Source organism: Terrapene carolina, unplaced genomic scaffold, assembly GCF_002925995.2.
Source record: "Terrapene carolina triunguis isolate 2854851 unplaced genomic scaffold, T_m_triunguis-2.0 Scaffold84, whole genome shotgun sequence".
In the NCBI taxonomy this organism is placed as follows: Eukaryota; Metazoa; Chordata; order Testudines; family Emydidae; genus Terrapene; species Terrapene triunguis.
In genome coordinates this window covers 12,840,872-12,861,022 of record NW_020664435.1, presented here as the reverse complement: position 1 = coordinate 12,861,022, position 20,151 = coordinate 12,840,872, and the positions used below count along the sequence as shown (strand labels likewise).

The 20,151-nt window shown below is 40.4% G+C and overlaps 1 protein-coding gene across 1 annotated transcript in view; it reads right to left on the bottom strand.

Annotated features, from left to right (window-relative positions):
* Positions 1–5,446, bottom strand: part of SCRN1 (secernin 1) — a 59,077-nt gene extending 53,631 nt beyond the window's left edge. Inside the window, exon 1 of the mRNA XM_026649393.1 lies at positions 5,365–5,446. The gene's annotated coding sequence lies outside the window, so the exon portion shown is untranslated. The remainder of the gene's footprint in view (positions 1–5,364) is intronic.
* Positions 5,447–20,151: the final 14,705 nt, after the last annotated feature.

Genomic DNA, 20,151 nt, shown 5'->3' with positions numbered 1-20,151 from the left:
TCAGGCACGGTATGTATTACATGCTGCATATTCAGACAGAATACACAATTAAAATCACTTCTGTAGAGCAGGGTTAAAGAAGACAGAATGAGGAACAGAATATAGATAGAGGAGGTAGCCATATTATGCTGCACTGTACATTGACATCAGTATCTATTTATTTGAAACTTACAGGTGTAGGTAATTTAATTAATGTTGTGTTAAGGTCTCTGTTGGGTTTATGAATAGGTTATCAAGCATACTTTTGCATGCATAGGTTCTGGAACTAGGGGTGCTGCCACACCCCCTAGCTTGAAGTGGTTTCCATCATGTACAGGATTTACAGTTTGGTTCAATGGCTCGTAGTACCCCCACTATACAAATTGTTCCAGCACCCCAGTTTGCATGTGCCTACTTTTGTCTGGGGGAGGGAGAGGAGGCACAGCCGAAACTTGTAACTCAAACAGGGGGCTCAGCTCAAAAGGTTTGAAAACCGCTGACTTAAAGGATGTGTTGACCCATTACACAGGAAGAGAATTTACTCCTGGGGGTATTCTGCACCACTGTGTATGCATAATTAATGAGCCGTGCATATTTTAAAGTTTTGGGGCAGAAAAAAGCTTCTGCCAGAAAGTTGCTGCAGTTCCGCCTTTGCCCACCAGAGAGAACAGAGCAGCAGCTCCGGGCCAGCTAGGTAAGAGAAAGAGCCTGCCTTCTTCACAGCGTCTATTGGGCCAGGTCAGGAGACAGGGTCTATGGGGAGAAAGATAGCGTGGGGCTGGGGGGTCAGACAGGGGCTCATAAGGACTAAGGGGAGAGGACAGATTGGGGCAGGAGCTAAATGGCATTGAAAGCGCAGGGCCACAGGGGGGAGGGATATGCAGGGCCACATGGTGACAGGGAGGGGCTACAGAGCCACATACAGATGGGGGTGGCTGAGTGGGGGCACAGAGACACATTGAGACAGGGGGAGGAGATGCAGGGTCACATGGGGATGGGGGAGTGGGTGTCTGAGTGGGGGTGAAGGGACACATGGAGAGGGCTACAAGGACACATGGGGACAGGGACAGATGTGCCTGACTGAAGGAGAGGCTAGGGGTCAGCCAACGTCTGCATAGGGGAAGCTCCCTAACAATCCCTTCCCACCCCCCAAAAAACCCTGTTCCATACTTTTCCCACCCATACCCAACAACCCTCAAAGTTCACACCCAAGCTCCCTCCTAGCAATTACTTCCCTCTCCCTCAGTCCTCCATTACCCCTGACTCCCCCAAGCCTTTGCACTGCTTTTGAGGGGAGTGGGAAATACGGTTCTGTATTGTAGTTTAAATGAATTATTACTCAGTTCTGTATTAACATGCCTAGTAAGGAATCTATTGGTCAAAAGCGATTTCCTGAATCATTTTTGTTGTCTGTATTGTTACAGAAGTACTTGCTGACAGGTATTTTGAAATAAATGACCAAAAATAATTGAAACTGGTGTGATTAGATTGAGTGATCTTGACAAATAAAATATGAAGAATTTTAAAATATTGTGCACAGAATTTTTAATTTTTTGTTGCAGTATTCCTGCAGAAGAAAGAATTTCACCCTACATGCATACCTTGCTAATTCACACTGACCAGGTCATTTCACATTACTGAAAATTGCATGTCTGTGAGTAGGTGAACAAAAGAGGCAGAGAATGCATCAAAAGTATTTTGTTCACTTACTTTAAAAGATATAGTTCAGTTTGTGTTGGTTGTACCATAATTGAGCATAGTAAGTGTACCTAGTATAGCTTGTAACAATAATTACTAAACAAAAACACATCACTGCAGAACTCTGCTGTTTAAATGGCATCAGAGAAACAGGAATAGGCAGCAATTTTTGGTGCTAATTGTGAATGTGTATGTTCCCAAAGTTCTACTGAATTTACAGAGATTTAAGAAGAATCTATCCTGAAAGATGATCCTTTACTCTCACAGATCTTGGGAGACAGACCTGTCCTCGCTTACAGACAACCCCCCAACCTAAAGCAAATAGTCACCAGCAACCACACATCACTGAACAAAAACACTGACCCAGGAACCTATCCTTGTAACAAAGCCCGATGCCAACTCTGTCCACATATCTATTCAAGGGACATCATCATAGGGCCTAATCACATCAGCCATACCATCAGGGGCTCGTTCACCTGCACATCTACCAATGTGATATATGCCATCATGTGCCAGCAATGCCCCTCTGCCATGTACATTGGCCAAACCGGACAGTCTCTACGCAAAAGAATTAATGGACACAAATCTGACATCAGGAATCATAATACTCAAAAACCAGTGGGAGAACACTTTAACCTGTCTGGCCATTCTATGACAGACCTGCGCGTGGCTATCTTAAAACAGAAAAACTTCAAAAACAGACTCCAACGAGAGACTGCTGAGCTGGAATTGATATGCAAACTAGACACAATCAACTCAGGATTAAATAAAGACTGGGAATGGCTGAGCCATTACAAACATTGAATCTATCTCCCCTTGTAAGTATTTTCACACTTGCTTCTTATCAAACTGTCTGTACTGAGCTATCTTGATTATCACTTCAAAAGTTTTTTTTCCCTCTTACTTAATTGGCCTCTCAGAGTTGGTAAGACAACTCCCACCTGTTCATGCTCTCTGTATGTGTGTATATATATCTCCTTGATATGTTTCACTCAATATGCATCCGAAGAAGTGGGTTGTAGCCCACGAAAGCTTATGCTCTAATAAATTTGTTAGTCTCTAAGGTGCCACAAGTACTCCTGTTCTTTAAGAAGAATCAGAGCACTCCGAGACAAAAATCTGGCCTTTGTGGCCACATTAAACAGAACTGTGTCTACAAGAAACAAATAAATATTGAAAGTTTACAAAATATAAGTGAGTGTATTAATTCTGTATCAACTGTATACAGTTAAGTTTTTTTCTGAGTAGCTACCGGTAGGTTCACCAGCTCTTTTCAGAGAATTAAAGTAAATATTAAAAAAATAGTCATGCCTTGTTTTAGCAGTAAAAATATATTGTCCTCCAAAATTTCTGCAAATATAAAACAAGCTCATAAACTGTAAATGGATTTGCTTACTTATCAGACATTTTGTAACTTGTCTATTTTCAGATTGTAAAAGGTGACTTTGGGACCTTAACTGCTTGACAGATTTTATCTACTTTAGAAGTGTTACATATGATTGAATTAAGCTCTCTCCAAGCTTGGATGCTCTGAAATCAATGAGTGTCTTGTTTTCAATGGGAGAAAGCTCAAGCCCCTGCAAATACTTGGTTTTGTTGGGGTTTGTTTTGTTTTTGAGTGCAGCAGTTTGTTGTTTAGATATAGTTTAAAATTAGAATTAAGAGGAAATAAAGCAATAATTATCCACAGCATGTGCCCTGATGGCTGTCAGCAGTTAGTTAAACCTATTCCCATAAATTTCTAACAAAAGATTAATAAGGTTATTATAGTTGTTGGTATTATATTCATTTAAGTTATTAGTTCACATCACAGTATGAAGAGATTTATACATGGTTTTCCTATTTGAGTCTGTTACAACACAATTGCTTCTCTCTTATCAAATCTAAGGCCCCATATGGTGCATGGCTTTACTCAAAGGAGCAGTCTTATTAATTTTGGTGCGACTGTTCATGCGAATAAAAGTTATATCTTTTCATGTTTTGAAAATCGGGGCCTTAATATGTAGCCTTATGAGGGCATCTAGCTGTCTTCCTCATGAGCTGTTGCTAAAACATGTTATCCTTCTGAATTTTGGACATAAATATTGGTGTAAAGTCCATTTTATAAATATAAGTACAGTACCCAACTCAATACATTATAGATATAGGCTCCAATTCAGTAAATACTTGCACATGTAAGTAACTTTACTCACTGGACTACTCCTACAAGCAAAATTAAGCATATATATAAGGGTTTCCAGAATTTCAAGGTGACTGTAAAGCTCCATTTTTTTTTAAAAGAGAGTATCTTAAACCTTTTCTCACCACTTTTAATTTTTTTTTTTTTTTTTTTAAGAATGATCAGAGATTCCTTTTTCATACTAGGGACAAGGACAAGACTTACTGATATCAGCCTCAAAATTCAATATCATTTGAGACCTTTACCTCACATCCTTACTCTTAAGATTCTGCATAGAACAAACATCAAAAAGCAAATAACTATTCGATCTTAGGCTTTGTGGTTAAAAAAAATCCAATAACTATTTAGGAAAAAAATTGCGTTAGTGTCACAATAAGTAATCCACAAAAGCTGCATGCATTGCAGGTGTACAAGACACTTCTTCAGAATGCTACTGTACTTAAGTAAATAAAGTGATATTAAAAAACTGCAAACATCACCTAACAAACCAGAATAAAATGCCCCACTTGTTCTCTGTAATCTGAACAAAACACACATCAATCACTCCACAGTGCATTAGTGTGGGACTCCCTGGCATGATGTGTTCTAACACAATTAAAATCACTTCTGTAGAGCAGGGTTAAAGGAGACAGAATGAGGAACAGAATATAGATAGAGGAGGTAGCCATATTATGCTGCACTGTATATTGACATCAGGTCTTAACCCTTGTGGCTGAAATATTTGGAGCTTGTGGTCATATTAAGGAGTCACAATGGGTAAGGCAGACAAGATTTTCTAACACTATGGAAGCAGGTGAATGGAAAATTTCATACAGACCGTGAGCCACTCAGCAGACAAACAACTATTCATTAACAAGAGAGGCTATAACCATAGGGCCAACCATATCTGGACACACATTTGGTGCGTGGGTAACGCTATCCACATACCGTACTCTTTATACTCCAGAGCTATAGTGACACCCATGATGAGCTACAGTTATCTGGCTGGTTTAGACCCACCTAGCCCTATAGCGACTCACGGGGTAGGCAGGCAGGCTAACTCCCCAGCTCTGGATATTTTCCACATCCTCTAAGCCCCGTGGTTTTCCACCTGCCCTTCGCAGACCTCGGGGCGGGGGAGGGGGCACAAACTCTGTCTAAGATTGCCAAAGGGGTCTGAAATTGTCTAGGCGTGTGCAACTGGACAAAGGTTGGAAAGCACCGCTGTGGCTCGGAAGCGTCACACCCACCGCGGATGGGGGCTCTCCAGCTGCACCCCCGCTGAAGACAGCAATAAGCCGAGGGCCAGGGCTGGCTCAGCGCGCCCCCCTCCCCATAGCGGTAGGGTCCCTTCCGCATGCCCTGGTCGCCGGAGAGCAGCGGCAGGAGCCGGGGGCTCAGCCCAACGCCCCGAGCGCCCAAGACCGGCTCAAAGGAGGCGTTTGCAGGCACAGCTTGCGCCAGCCCCTCCCCGGCTCGCCCCAGGCAGAGGCGAGGGAAGCAGCGGCCCCGGAGGCCGGGCATCTCACCTGCCAGGCGCTCGGGCTGCTCCCGGGCTCCTCTCCAGCTGCCCCGGGCTTCTGCTGCGATAGAAGCCGCGAGGGCGGCGGCGGCCTCTCCAGGTAACAGCCGGGCTCCGGCTCACGGGAGCAGCCTCTCAGCAGCCAGCCCCGCCCGCTGCTTGCTCCGCGCCGGGGGCAGGGCCAGGCGGGTGGCGGGGAGGCGGGGGCCGCTGCTGTGCTGCAGCGGGAGCCGCGCGCGGCAGCCGGCGGAGGAACGGGGCCGGGCTGGGTCTAGACGCAGAGAGCCCCGCGCTCGGGGGGTGCCCACGCCAGGCCGTGCCCCAGGCAGGTCTCTTGCATCATTGCCTCGGGTGAGGGGGCAAATGACAGCCGCTCAGCGTGCACCCAGTTCCCCTCCCCAGCCTGGGGCCGCTTGGTGCACACGCTGGTCACGGGACGTGAAAATTGGGCCAGCCACGTTTTGAACGGTTGGCCCAAGAGCCGTCCACACACACAGGACCAGCCGAGGATGTCTGCTGTTGTAGGGGGACAGACACATGCAGGAGGCCGCTATGCGGCTCCCACGTCTGCGGCCAGGACCCTCGCTCTGCACAGCCTTGAGCCTGCCTCAATCTCATCCAACCGCCTCCTGCCTAGAAAGAGCGATGCAAAACCTAGAAGGGAAGGTCAAAGGGATGGTGGAGGTCAGGACTGGAGGGTTAGGAGGATGAACAGAGAGCATCAAAGGCCAGAGTCTTCAGAGGAAGAGCAGGGACAAGCCGGGATGGGGGAAGAAGGGACTGGCAGAGTTGGAGGAGCAACATAGGGCATAGGAAACATCAAAGGACTAATCTGACAATAGGGGAACAGAGAATCAGTTTATTGAACCTTGTGTCAAAAGAAAAATCTGAAAGAAAAGCAATATACGTTATTTCTGGAACTGTGCACTTTAGAATTAACTTTCTCCCAGCACAGAAAGAAGTTAAAATCTGGATGACTTCAGGAATTTTTGTGAAGTAAGGGCAGCTTTGGACACTGCTTCCATGAATTACTGTTATCCACCCTTATGGCCTGTGTGAAATGAATTTGCCATTCTCAGGCTGGTTCCAAGTGAGCAAATGTCCACATCACAGGAAATGCCCTCACAATTTGCGCCCTTCTTGGAAGTCTCAGCAGCAAGGATAATGACTAAGTGGGGATTTTGATTGAATTATTCGCTCACCCAGAGCGGTGGTTCTTCCAGAACAGAGCTGAGCCACATTGGCAAACCAGGTAATTGTGCCTGGTTATGAGCTACATAACTGTTTAATTTGTTGTTAGATTCCCTCCAGTTATAACATATAGAACATATATAAATCTTTAATGGTTCTTTTCTATTGACATCTGTTGCTAGAGCTGTGTAAAGCAGCAACCTTGAGTGGTTGGAGCAAGGTACAAGGAGTTATGAGAACTAGCATCTATTCCAAAGTTTGTCACAAGTTTGCTTTTTGCCTGGGCAAGTCATGTAACCTCTCTGTAATTCAGTTACTTCATAGATAATCTGTGGGGAATTTTATGGGGATAGTAAGGCTTTTTGAGATCTTCAGATGAAAAGTGCTCTGTACATTATTATAAGGTTAACACTGTACAGATGATCTGTTTATCTATGTCTTTATTAAAATGTCAGTAAAATGTATGGCCGTACAAAAACATTTTTTAGTTTTGCTTGTAAGAGATGAGAGGTGAAAGGAAGAGGAAGATCAGAAAGGATACCTATATTTAGAGAGGGGAAATTGAAAGGCACAAAAGACCTTTCATCCATGAAAGGAAAAGGGCAAAAGACAGATATGGCAACAACCAGCTGTCTCCGTATTCGTACCCCTCTCTTACCCTCCTTTGAATCAGAGCAGTCCCTGTGTTAGCTAGTATCCATTATGCCTTTGGCATTTAGGGCAGTCCTTGTGTGGGTACCGAAAAATCTACACACAACAGTAGTTGAAGGTCAAAGTGTATTTAGTAGACCTACTGCAAAAAAATAAAAAAATATATAGCGCTGATTTATTTGATTCATTATCAACCAGAGTAAGTCAGAGAGGGTGGCCGTGTGTGCAGTCTGAGGGGTTAGGTAGCTCCTGCTTTGCACGAATCCACGAAGAGAAAGAAAAGAGTGTTAGTGTAAGGAATGACCAGGTTAGTCCAATGTTTGAAATGACACCCAAAAAGATCTAAGGTGCATACTTAATGTAGCTCTCTGAAGCTGTGACCCACTGATTATCTGATGGATCCAAGAGGAAAGCAAAACAAAAAGCCATAATGCAGCTTGCCAAATTGTGAAAATATTGCAGATATGAGAAAAAATTCTTCCCATCCCTCTTAATTCTCCAAGTTGGTCATAAGATGAGGTTAGTTTTTAAATTATGCAACTTGCTAATGAGTAAAACATTCAAAATGACAACAAAATACAGCAGAAACCATCTTGCAGACTACACAGCAAATAAAAACAGGCCAAGAAGTTTGATAAGGGCTCACATTCCTTTAACTTATAAAAGCCGAGTTTGTCCAGAAGCTAACATGAACTTGAAAATTAATGGGAATACATAAATACTGTTTCCTAATTCAAATGGTAGAATGTTAGCCACATTTTCCAATGCAGTCTTGATGTTATGGGTATGTTCATGTGTGAAGATCCAAATCAGGCAGATGCAATAAGCAGGATCTTCAGCTGGTGTAAATCAGCACAGTTCTGTTGACTTCAGTATTGCACGAGAATGCAGAACAGGTCTGAGGGAAAGCAATGCAACTATGCCAATGTATACATGCTGAGGATCTAGCTCTCCATTTGTAAAAATTGGAAACATACTGGTGAATACTCTTCAGAACTGCTGCTGAATACACCAGTATAGACTGAAACAAAATTTACAGTTGTTAAATACAGAAGAATCCTATGCAGATTTTCAATGTCCACTTTCTCATGTATACCAACAGTTCAGATTCCTCAGGATTGAAATTGTGTTCATGAAACTAGAAGGGTGAGAAAAGATGTAATGCTTTTGCTAAGGCTTCTGGGATTTGGCTTTTTTTTTTTTAAACTGAAAAATGCACCAATATATATTTTTTTCTAAATGCGTGCATAGCTACCGGACCCCATTTTGTTTTTATTTAGTCAAACCATTCCCTCAGTCCTGATCTGCTCTCTAGTGGAATACCGATTCAAAGTAGAAAGCTGATGACCTGGGATGTGTATGACACAAACAGTTTGGTGGCTTTAACTGACAGCTACAAGTTGTAACAATAAGCCTCTACCACTAAGTCTGTTCTGTAAGCTGTACGAATTCAGTTTATAGTGCAGTATGGTGTAGAATTTCCAAAAGTGCTGAACAGATGTAGGGCAACACTGAGTACCTTTGAAAAGTCCACCCTACATGTCTATAGGATGACAGTCGTGCCACAGATTAATAAACTCAATTGATCTTGTATGTCAGGTCTGGAGACAAAAAGAGGAGAGTCGCCTGTATTTGCTTTTGACTTTATCTGGTGAGGTTGGATCAGAAAGTTGTGGTTACATTTCCCACCCCAACATGGTCTCATGCATACAGGCTGGCAGGTGCAGTCTTTCAAATCAGATCTTAGACTAAGATGGAACCTCCTGTGTTTGGTTGTTTATTCAGAATGGTAAAGATGGGAGATAACCCTAGTTGTAGTCCCTTTATCCAGTTATACTACTGAAGAATAATCAATTTAAATGCAAACAGCTGCAGTTGCATGTAAGATGTCATTGTACGCACAATAGCAGGCTTAGATGCCAGGTTCTTACTCATGCACCATAGGAATGTAATTCATTTCACTATGATATAAAGTGACATAACAGAACACAATTGCTCAGCCAGTGTCATTGTGAAAGTGAAGCACAGCAGGCCACAAAGACTGCAGAAATTATTCCAGTGCAGTGACCATAAATGTCATAGTATACCAGCAGACACACAGCATTGTAGCACATAACCGAGCTTCTCCATCTTCTGTTCTGTTTCTTAAAGAAGGCCTTTCATTCCAGGGAAAGTATACATCCATTTACCTATTGCTTGATTTTCATAATCTTCCTTGCCAAGTTTTCAGGCAACGTTGTAAAGCTATCCCGGTGACATCATATTTATTTCTACAACAATAAATTATGATGTCACAAATGAGGTTTATTCCTGTCGGATCAAACAAAGAATGTAGATTGTAAACTGGGCAGAGCAAAGACTTTCTCTTACTGTGTCTTTGTACAGTGCCTGCTACTATGGGTCTAGTACATTTAATAATAGTGAAGTTAGACTGTGAGGAGGAAAGCTGAAATCCAGGTTGAAGTGGCCTCAATAACAACAAAGGTAATACAGAAAATGCCTGGTGATGAGCTTTCTTTTTTTTTTTTAAATTCACAATATGCCTGTTGCAATACTGCTGTTTATCTTAGATATACCAGTAAGGCTGTGTGTATGGTTGCTAATATGAAGTTCCCTTTACTGAAATGCTTGCAGCAGAGCCAATGACTGTAACTGATATTTCATTTCCATCTGCAACAAATATACCATAGCCTGTGTGGTATATTCTAATGTAATGTACAACTAAATAGTAATGGGTTTTTGATGTCATGTTTAAATATGGAGCATAGAGTTCCCCTTTGCTTGGCATGTTTATAAAAACATAGCCATGCTAGGAGCTAAAGGTTCATCACAGCTTGTGCATCAAGGAATACTGTGAGGAAAGTCCCAGTATTGTATGGACGATGCAGATAATTCTTTAAAATGACTGGAAAACATGAAACAGCCTTATATCTAATACTAGTGTGTCATGTCTCAACAATCTGTACATAAACTGCTATGAAGGCAAATCACAGCGTATATAGCAAAAAAGATGAGGCTATAATAAGATGGACAGAAAATACCACTATGTGATTTATCAGCCATCTGGCACAATCCAAGCAGCACTCATTCATGAGAGGTTCTAGTTTTCTGATTAGTTACCACAGCAACAGGTCTTCAGAGTATGCCTTAAAGTCATGCACATGTCAGCACCCATTTGACTACACAGTATACCTTATGCACTGGTGGGCTGCCAAAGATGACATTCTTCCCAGTTTACTTTTTTGTTTGCACCAACTCTTCCATTATACAATTAATGTGCTTTTCAGGGGATTTGAAACTTGAACATGGGTTTTAAAAAGTGGCATACAAAGTTTTAGCTCAAAAGTGAAGAAAATTATTACTATCATTAAGCCATTTCCAGGTTATCATAATACAGAAATTAGTAGGTGCTGGCTGGTTTTAAGGTGTCTTCATATAACTCAGAAATATTTTAAATCTAAAATAAAAAATTCATAGTTTGATCTAAGTACTATTGGTATGCTGGAAAAAAATAAAAATTAAAAATACCCAAGATTGATTATTCCTCTCAAAGACAGAAATTTCTGCATATTCTTTTTTTTTCTTGTGTAGTTTTATGGAAATCAGAAAATGTCCAAAGGCTACAGAATGGCCTTCATAAGTTTCACAGCATACAACCAATGAAAAATTGGTTACTAGACAGAGGAAGAACAACGACACTTTTCAAAAAGTTTGGAATCCTTGGCAGCCTTTGTATATTATTCCTAGTATAGTTGTTTTGATACAGAAATGTCAAAAATAAAATAGCCACGGTAATGAGATTTAACTGCTACTGGGCGTGTACTGTTGTATGGAGTTGTTTAACCATAGGTCATTGAGTCAAGCTTAGCCCAAGTTAGTAGTGACTGAATGTTGTTGACAACTGGCAGAACATGAAGGATGAAATCCTGTCCCCACTGAGGTCAATATGAGTTCTGACCATTTCTCCTCTATGTATGGAGTATGCACCTATAGATAGGCAACAAAAACTACACTATCAATTAGCAAGTTTTGTCTTGGAACAGCCCTGGGTTTTGGGTTGGGGATGGATCATTTTCAGAAGTGGAGTCATGGAATTCCTCCATTTAAAAGCAGTACTACTAGTCCTGCCTTAATAAACAATGAAGCATCATAGTCAGAATCTGTGAAGGCAAAACCCAGCAATATAGCCTTTGCTATTAGTATTATCATAGTATTACTGTTTTTTCTGCTAACTGTAGTCACATTGATTCTTTCACCAGAGGTTGACATTGTGTCACTAATGGGTTTTTTGTTTTTAAACAATGAAAATGTGTCTATCCCCCTCAAGGATTAGAGGCCAGCTCTAAACTAGGCTGCTTGCTCCCAGATATAGGGGAAGCTATATATAAAAATAATGGGTATTACCTTGTTCCTTTGTTCAGGGGACGAGGCAGAGGGGGAATCATCAGCAGTTTCTGCAGAAATCAATTCAATGATAGTGAAATGAAAGAGGAAATCAAAGTGACTGGGTTGATTGAATGCTTACAGTCTTAATAGCAGATGAGGAATCAATTATCCTTTCTGTGCCATTTAATCTCCTTTAAAGAGGCCTGACACAGATTAGAAAAATAAGAGCACTGTATCTGATGTGGAGAGGACCAATGAGTGGTAATTGACATCAACCTCAGACTTTTGTCTAATATGGAGAAAAAACAAAACAATAAAACCCAGCGTTAGGGCAGTCCTGACTAGATGGCTAGAATATGTGTTTGTGGGGGGTAAGTGCTCAAAAGTCAAATCCTAGTGATCTAAAAATGTCCCTTTTGTTTACCCTTTACCAAACAATGACACAAGTGTGGTCAAAGAGGGCTGAAGTAAAAGGCGGGGAAAAAACACCATGAAAGCTTTAAGCAGACAAACAAATGTTGTCATCACTTAAAGGCCATATTAATGTAGTATTAGGAGGAGATCTCATATGGTGTGGCCCATGTAAAAGCTCTGCAGCTGGCCAGTGGAGAATTTCCTCTGGTGCAGACATTGTATAGGGTCACCTACATTGCCCCAGCCTTTCCCCCTAGTAAGATCCAGCACAGGGTCAGCCAGAGATAAGGTTGGGGGATAAGGAGGGCATGTCAAGAAAATCTCAATAGTGATCAGGAAATTCCATGAGATCAGCTGTCCTGGGGAGATTTTTGCCACTAAGGGTTGAAAGCTCTCAAGCACAGCTAGTCTCACCAGATTCCAGCTGCAGCTAAGCCAAAACCAGAAAACAAGTCAATTCCAGCTTTGGAACAACCTAGAATCAAAATCATTGTGCAGGGTAGGATTCTAATCTGAGCCCCCTACATACTTGAAGGGATCATAATCAAGGTTCTAGTTTTGCCAGTCTCCGTTTTTTATAGTCCCATTCTAAGCCCTCTTAATTAGAAGGTTTTGAGTAGAAATGTAGCAATAGGCCCAGCACAGCTATGGCAAACTAACTGTGTTTATTATTGTGTCAAGGAATTATTTCCTTGTGTACCAGCAGAAAACTAAGTCAGAGAACATACAGTATTATGAATTATGATTAACGTAGGAGAAGCTATATTTATCTAAAATTGAAAATTCAAGCTAGTCTGTTTTTCTCTGTACTCGAAGAATCATTCAGCATTGAGGATGTATGAAATTTTTGTTGCAAACAATGGGAAATTCACCAAGTTTTGGGGTATGTTTAGGGACCGACCTAACCTAAACCCCTGATTTGAATAGTCCTGAAATGGGCTTTCGAACTCTATCTGAACTGTGAAAGATAAAAAGTAGAACTGGCATAGAAATAGGTTGAGCAGCGAATTCTAACCCAAATTCAGCTTAAGATCTGGGGTTTTGGTTAGGGCCCATCAGAAGCATAACCTGAAACATCTAGAGATTTGAGGAGGACCAATAACATGTACTTTTAGACAGGACCACTCAGTAAGCATCTCATGAATAATTTCTTTTAAGAGAATTTATGCTAGCAGTTTATTTAATATGCACTTGGATCGCTTTGGAGTTTACAACCCATTCATACACAGTGATCACTAAAATGCAATTTCTCTGTACTAGCAGCATTAATGACATTGCAAGGACACAAGGGAATGAGGAACAGGAAAAGACCTCTGACCCAATAAATCTATTCCCTGTGTTTAAACTGCACCGTCATGTTTTGACTGCAAACCTTCAATCTTCTTTCCTACTTTTCTAAAAATTATCTAAATACCTTTTTAAAAACAAGTTGATTGCAGTAGCTTCACTTAAAACTTATTCCATACATTCCCTAGTCTTTGTGAACGAATCATGCTATTATGTTCATGTTTTCCACTTAAAATTTATTTCTTTATTTTGGGACTGATTGGGAGTTGGATCTCGCCCTGTAAGATCACATCCTCATGGTTTTTTAAGACCTCTCTTCAATGCCTATTTCTACTATCTCACCTTAAAAAAAAAAAAAAAACTTCTAATGAAAGTCAGATTTACTTCCTTGATCTTATCTGATAAATAATCTTAGTAATGGGCATGAAGATACTGGAAGCTACATACAAAGATTCAATATACGTTTGTAGAAAGACACAATTTAAGTAGACAGAACTTTTATTTACAAAAGACAAGACAAAAGTTCAAAATATAGTTCCTTTAGCTAAATGTAAGGCTGTAAACTGTGCACTTTTATTTAAATTCATATTTATAAATAGAAACTTCCATATTTAAGGCAGATTAAATATTTAAATTGGTGGTTTCCAGATTTTGTTATTGCACTATTGCCAATCCTAAGCATTCAAAAATCATGACCCAGATCCTAAAAATCATGAGAGATTTTAAAAAAATAAGCTGGGTTTTTATTTGTCTGTGGATTTTTGAATTCACTTTTTCAACCCTTTTTCCCCAACTAGGAAACCTAAATACTTTTTCTATTTTCTTTTCATAAAAGCTCAAATTCTAATGTAATAACATGACTCCAGGAGCTGGGGCTTTGAGAAAACACCAAATATCAGGGGACTTACAATAAAATCACAAAAGTTTCCAACGCCTTTTTTGACTACCTCATTTGGGATGGATTAGTACCAGACCCCAAATCAAAAACGTAGCACAGAAGTCATTATTATTAACATAGCAAGGTTCTCCAAATAGAGTGGAGTGCCTATCTATGTCTGCACCCCCTCACATCATATATGTGGTCACCACTCTCCCTCTCTTTTCCCCCACATTTTCTCTCTTCTGTCCTTTTCTGACCTTTTTTAAACTTCAAATCTTATTTTGTTTGTATTTTTTTGCCATTTTATTTGTTTTTTCTTTTTCTTCTTTGTGGGTCCTCTGCGCCCTTGTCTCATCCCTTCCTTCCCAACACACCTTCCCCAGAAGACTGCAAGCAGCTCAGAGTGGAGGGATGGGAATCTGCTGGTGGCTGGGCAGGGCTGCATCTGTTCTTGAAGCAGAGCTGAGGGCCGAAGGAACTAGGAAGAGAAGCTTGGACCACTTGGCTCCTAAGTGCTAACTGGTCCAGCAGCCCTGTGTACATAAGCTTCTCCAATGATTGCCTGAATTCAAGGACACCCGGGAAGCAGAGCTTGTGGGAAAGTGGGCGTTTTCCCCAGCAGAAAGCATCGCGTTTTCTGCCAGATAAGTCATGTAAACCCCACAATATTTTGATTCTGAAATATTACAGCAGTGCTTCAGCCTCATGCTCTCATTCTCTCTCCAGGCTGAGCTCCCTGCACAGGATACATCTCACATGATACACCAGAAGATGGGACTTCATGCATCATGGGAGATGAAGTCCATCTCAGAACAGAACAGGTGCGTGAAGTATCTAAACAATTCCCACGAGATACTGTGGCGATGTTTCAGCACCCAACTGTGACAGTTTTCATGAATTCGGGATTTTTACATAAAAATTTGCTTTCTGTAGAAAACTGAGTTTTCTTTTACAAAAAAATTAATAGGCCTGTCAAGCGATTAAAAAAAGTAATCGCGATTAATCATAGCATTAATCATGCTGTTAAACAATAAGAGAATACCATTCATTTAAATATTTTTGGATGTTTCCTACATTTTCAAATATATTAAATTTCAATTACAACACAGAACACAAAGTGTACAGTGCTCACTTTATATTTATTTTTATTACAAATATTTGCACTGCAGAAAACAAAAGAAATAAGATTTTTCAGTTCATCTAATACAAATACTGTAATGCAATCGCTTTATTATGAAAGTTGAACTCATAAATGTAGAATTATGTGCAAAAAACTGCATTCAAAAATAAAACAGTGTAAAATTTTAGAGCCTGCAGGTCCATTCAGTCCTACTTCTTGTTCAGCCAACCTCTGAGACTAACAAGTTTGGTTACAATTTGCAGGAGATAATGCTGCCAGCTTCCTGTTTGCAATGTCATCTGAAAGTGAGAACAGGCATTCACATGACACTGGTTCAGCCGGTGTCGCAGGATATTTACGTTCCAGGTGCACTAAAGATTCATATGTCCCTTTATGCTTCAACCACCATTCCAGAAGACATACGTCCATGATAATAGCGGGTTCTGCTGAATAACGATCCAAAGCAGAGCGGACTGACGCATGTTCATTTTCATCATCTGAGTCAGATGCCACCAGCAGAAGGTTGATTTTCTTTTTTGGTGGTTCGGGTTCTGTAGTTTCTGCATCGGAGTGTTGCTCTTTTAAGACTTCTGAAATCATGCTCCACACCTCGTCCCTCTCAGATTTTGGACGGCACTTCAGATTCTTAAACCTTGAGTCGAGTGCTGTAGCTATTTTTAGAAATCCCATATTGGTACCTTCTCTGCGTTTTTTCAGATCTGCTGTGAAAGTGTTCTTACAACAAACAACATGTGCTGGGTCATCATCCGAGACTGCTATAACATGAAATATATGGCAGAATGCGAATAAAACAACAGGAGACGTACAATTCTCCCCCAAGGAGTTCAGTCACATTTAATTAATGCATTATTTTTTTAATGAGCATCATCAGGATGGAAGCACGTCCTCTGGAATGGTGGTCGAAGCATGAAGGTGCATACAAATGTTTAGCATATCTGGCACATAAATACCTTGCAACGCCGGCTACAAAAGTGCCATGCCAACATACTGTTCTGACTTTAAGGTGACATTGTAAATAAGAAACAGGCAGCATTATTTCCTGTAAATGTAAACACACTTGTTTCTCTTAGCAGTTGGCTGAACAAGAAGTAGGACTGAGTGGACTTGTAGGCTCTAAACTTTTGCACTGTTTTGTTTTTGAGTGCAATTGTGTAACAAAAAAAAAAATCTATTTATAAGTTGCACTTTCATGATAAAGAGATTGCATTACAGTATGTGTATGAGATGAATTGAAAAATACTATTTCTTATTTTTACAGTGCAAATATTTGTAATAAAAATATAAAGTGAGCACTGTACACTTTGTATTCTGTGTTGTAATAGAAATCAATATATTTGAAAATGTTCTAAAATACACAAAAATATTTAATACATTTCAATTGGTAGTCTATTGTTTAACAGTGCAATGAATTGTGATGGATTAATTTTTTGAGTTAATCATGTGAGTTAACTGATGAACTGACAGCCCTAAAAATGAATTTAGTCAAAAAAAAACAATTTTCTGTGGAAAAAAGAGTTTTGATGGACATTTTTTGAGCAGCTTTAACAGGCAGCTTTTACAAAGCCACTGTTGCTTTACTCACTGTTACAGTAGCAGGTTTGCAGCAGGGAGGATTTTAGTTCATTGAGTTTTTGTGTCTCAATGCCTCCTAGGTCCATCTGGCAGCCATTTAGGGCACCTCCGCCCCCACTTTGGGGCATGTTCTTTACAGTGAAAATAACCAAATCTCTGGTATAGCAGTAAACATTGCAAATCTGGAATGGGCTAAAATGTGCACAATCCTGAGAGCTAAGGGAGCAATATTACCAACCCCAAGTGTTTAAAAAGTCACAAGTCAGGCCTAAAACCAACAAAGGTTAAAATAATGAGTAATAATAAAGTGGGGAGGGGATGCCTTCTGAGTTGAGTATTTAAGATTCACATTTTCAAGCTTTTCTCCACAACCGTAATGGCTAGAAAGTTTTTTTTTTTTTAAATGAAAATATGCTGCCATAATCATGCCACCATCACACCAAATATTAGGAGACTCCTCTTAAAGCCACTGGGGTTGGTAAATTACAGGCATGATGCTAAAAAGTGACATTTTAAAAGCTAGTACTGTGGAGGTGAAGAAAGCTTCTTTTCCATCATGGTATCTGCAAACAGTATAGCAGCAAAGTTCCTCTGACAGGTTAATAGGCTGGTAAAATCTGCATTGCCTCTGCTTGGAGACAGAGTTGATTAAACGAATGTGAATCAGACCAGCTGCTTCAATAGTAGCAGATCGTTGTCTGAAAGGGCCAGGTGTGACATTCTCTCACTGAATTTCAGACAGTTGCACTTGCTAAATTTCTGAAGGGGCTTGGAGAATCTAAACTTGTAATGTCCCAAATAGCTGGTTCGGTTTTTATTTAATTCTTTTCTCAGATTTTTATAGGTGCATCTACAGCATGATAAGTTTATTTTACCACATCTTATAATTTACAGCTTGACTTTTGTTTTAAAGACAAATAAGTTGTTGAACTGTAATGACATACTGCTAAGACTACTGTTATGAAAGATTTTTTTTTTTTTTTTTTTAAACGTGATCTCCTCCCAAGCAGGAGGTGGCATATAGCAATTCTCACTGATGTTACCAAGTACAGCTGCAAAGATTGGTCAGTTACCAAGCTTGCTGTTGTTTCAGGAGCATACATTTCCTTCCAAAGAATTTTTGTTAAAATGTAGCTACAAATATACAAAGCAAGACTTTTTCATTCCACTCTGGGCAATGTAGTGATTTCTGTGTTACTCATTGCCTTCCCCGAAACGTCAAAAAAACAAAACAAAACTGTAGGCAACTCAGAGGGGAACCATAAAAATATCTCTAAGAATAGATAAATGGATGAAGAAATTAGTGGGGGTAGAGGAAAGGGAAAAGTAAAGGGCACAAACATAGTGAAAAGAGGAGCATTAGATTAGTTGGAGTTAGACAGATAGGGAGGATATATTCAAGAACAGCTGCCCAATTTATTCAACTAAAAATCTAAACAGGTACCAGGAAAATAATTGCTAGCAGTGAAATCTATTAGACCTATTAGTGAGATCTAATAGGCTCCCAAAGGAAGTGACGTTGCTTCAGTTATTTAAAACTCCCAAATGGATAGAAAATATACAGTAGGGAACAATCTTGGTCCAGGAAGGAAAGAAATGAACAACATGATTCACTTGGTCTCTTCTTTTAATAATTCTTGGGCACAGTGGATATAATCACGCTCCTAGCTTCACTAAACATTAATTCCAGTATTGTAATTGGTGAAATTTGAAGCAGAGCCTTGGACTATAACTTTCTACTATTTAGTGTAGTAAAAGTAACATTATGCTGGAGTTTGGGTGAAATCTTGATGAAGCTGGTGGACATCATAGCTGCCTTTCATTCAGGATAAATATAAAAATCTCTTAAACTCCCCTACAGAATAAGATAACAGATGACGGGGCCACTTCCCAAAACACAGGCCACATGCAAGGAGCTGAGCTATGTGGCAGAGTGCAAATGCAGGGGGACTGGGTATTAATTTGGAAGAGCTGTATGTGAGAGAGAGAGAGAGAGAGAGAAACAGCTAGAAATTCCACAATTAATTGTGGGTATAACATACAGACAGAGAAGGCAGCAAGGAAGCCCTAGAGACAGCCAGAGAAACACTTGTACCATGATCCTAAGAGAAAGCTAAGAGAGAGTGCTTTTGGGTGGAGTGCTGGCTGGAAAGAGGCTTGGAAGTGCGAGGGGGAAAAAACCACAAACAGTCTGCTGTGTTCAAGGAAACAGGGTTTTATTTACATTCTTTGTAAATCAACTGAGTTGGATTAAAGAAATTCCTGACTCCATCGTCAATTTCTCCTCCAAATAGACACAACCTTCAAGACCTCAAATAATGGCTAACCACTCAGATCAAAACGTGTAAACAGTAATATTTCATAGAATTGCATCATCATAAGGAAAGACAGCAAGAAAGTTTTAAAATCAATTTCAGTATATAAGCAGCACTCCCAAAGCCTTGACAAAAGCTGTCGTGTTCTAAAACATAGCAAATCTAAAATTTACATATAAAATGGGCTTTTAGGGCTGATCCTGTTCCCATTGCCTTCAATGGGTGAAGGATTCAGTCTTTAATCACTATACGACAGCTGTGAATGAGCACAGTGTGTACTATCTTATATAACCACAAAACAGTAAGGAAACTGTAGAAGGCACAGCAGGCTACACAACTGCAGAGAAGAGCCCCAGTACATTGTAACATCACCAATGAGCAATCTCCAGGTCTTCAGCACAACATTTACAAACATTTGAAGAGTTTGTTTCTATGAAAGTATATACTGCACACACAATCCACTTGAAATTTCACCAGGTGCCATACAGTTACAAATTTTCCCTCTTCCTTTAATGTTAGTTACATCGGCTGCATCTTTATCGCAGGCACAATGATCCTACTGGCAGTATAGCCTATGGATTAACTAGCAGGTTCACTTCAGCAATACAGTCAGAATTATTTGTACCCAGCAGGTCTCCCCATCTTGACAGAGATACACACAAATGGTAGAATTGTGGAACGTGCTTCCTGAACCTATTGCTGACTTGTCAGTCTTGAGAGATGTGTTTTGAGCCCAACTGAAGGATTTTTACAGCTACCGCAAACTAAGGAAGTAGAGCCAGATCTTTGGCTGTTGGGAGTCCCCATAGCTACACTGATTTCAGCAGAACTATGCCAGGATACACCAGCTAAGGATCTGGCCCCTGAAGCTTTAATATTCGAGTGGTGTGTGTGTGTGTGTGTGTGTGTGTGTGTGTGTGTGTGTGTGTGTGTGTGTGTGTGTGTGTGTGTGTGTGT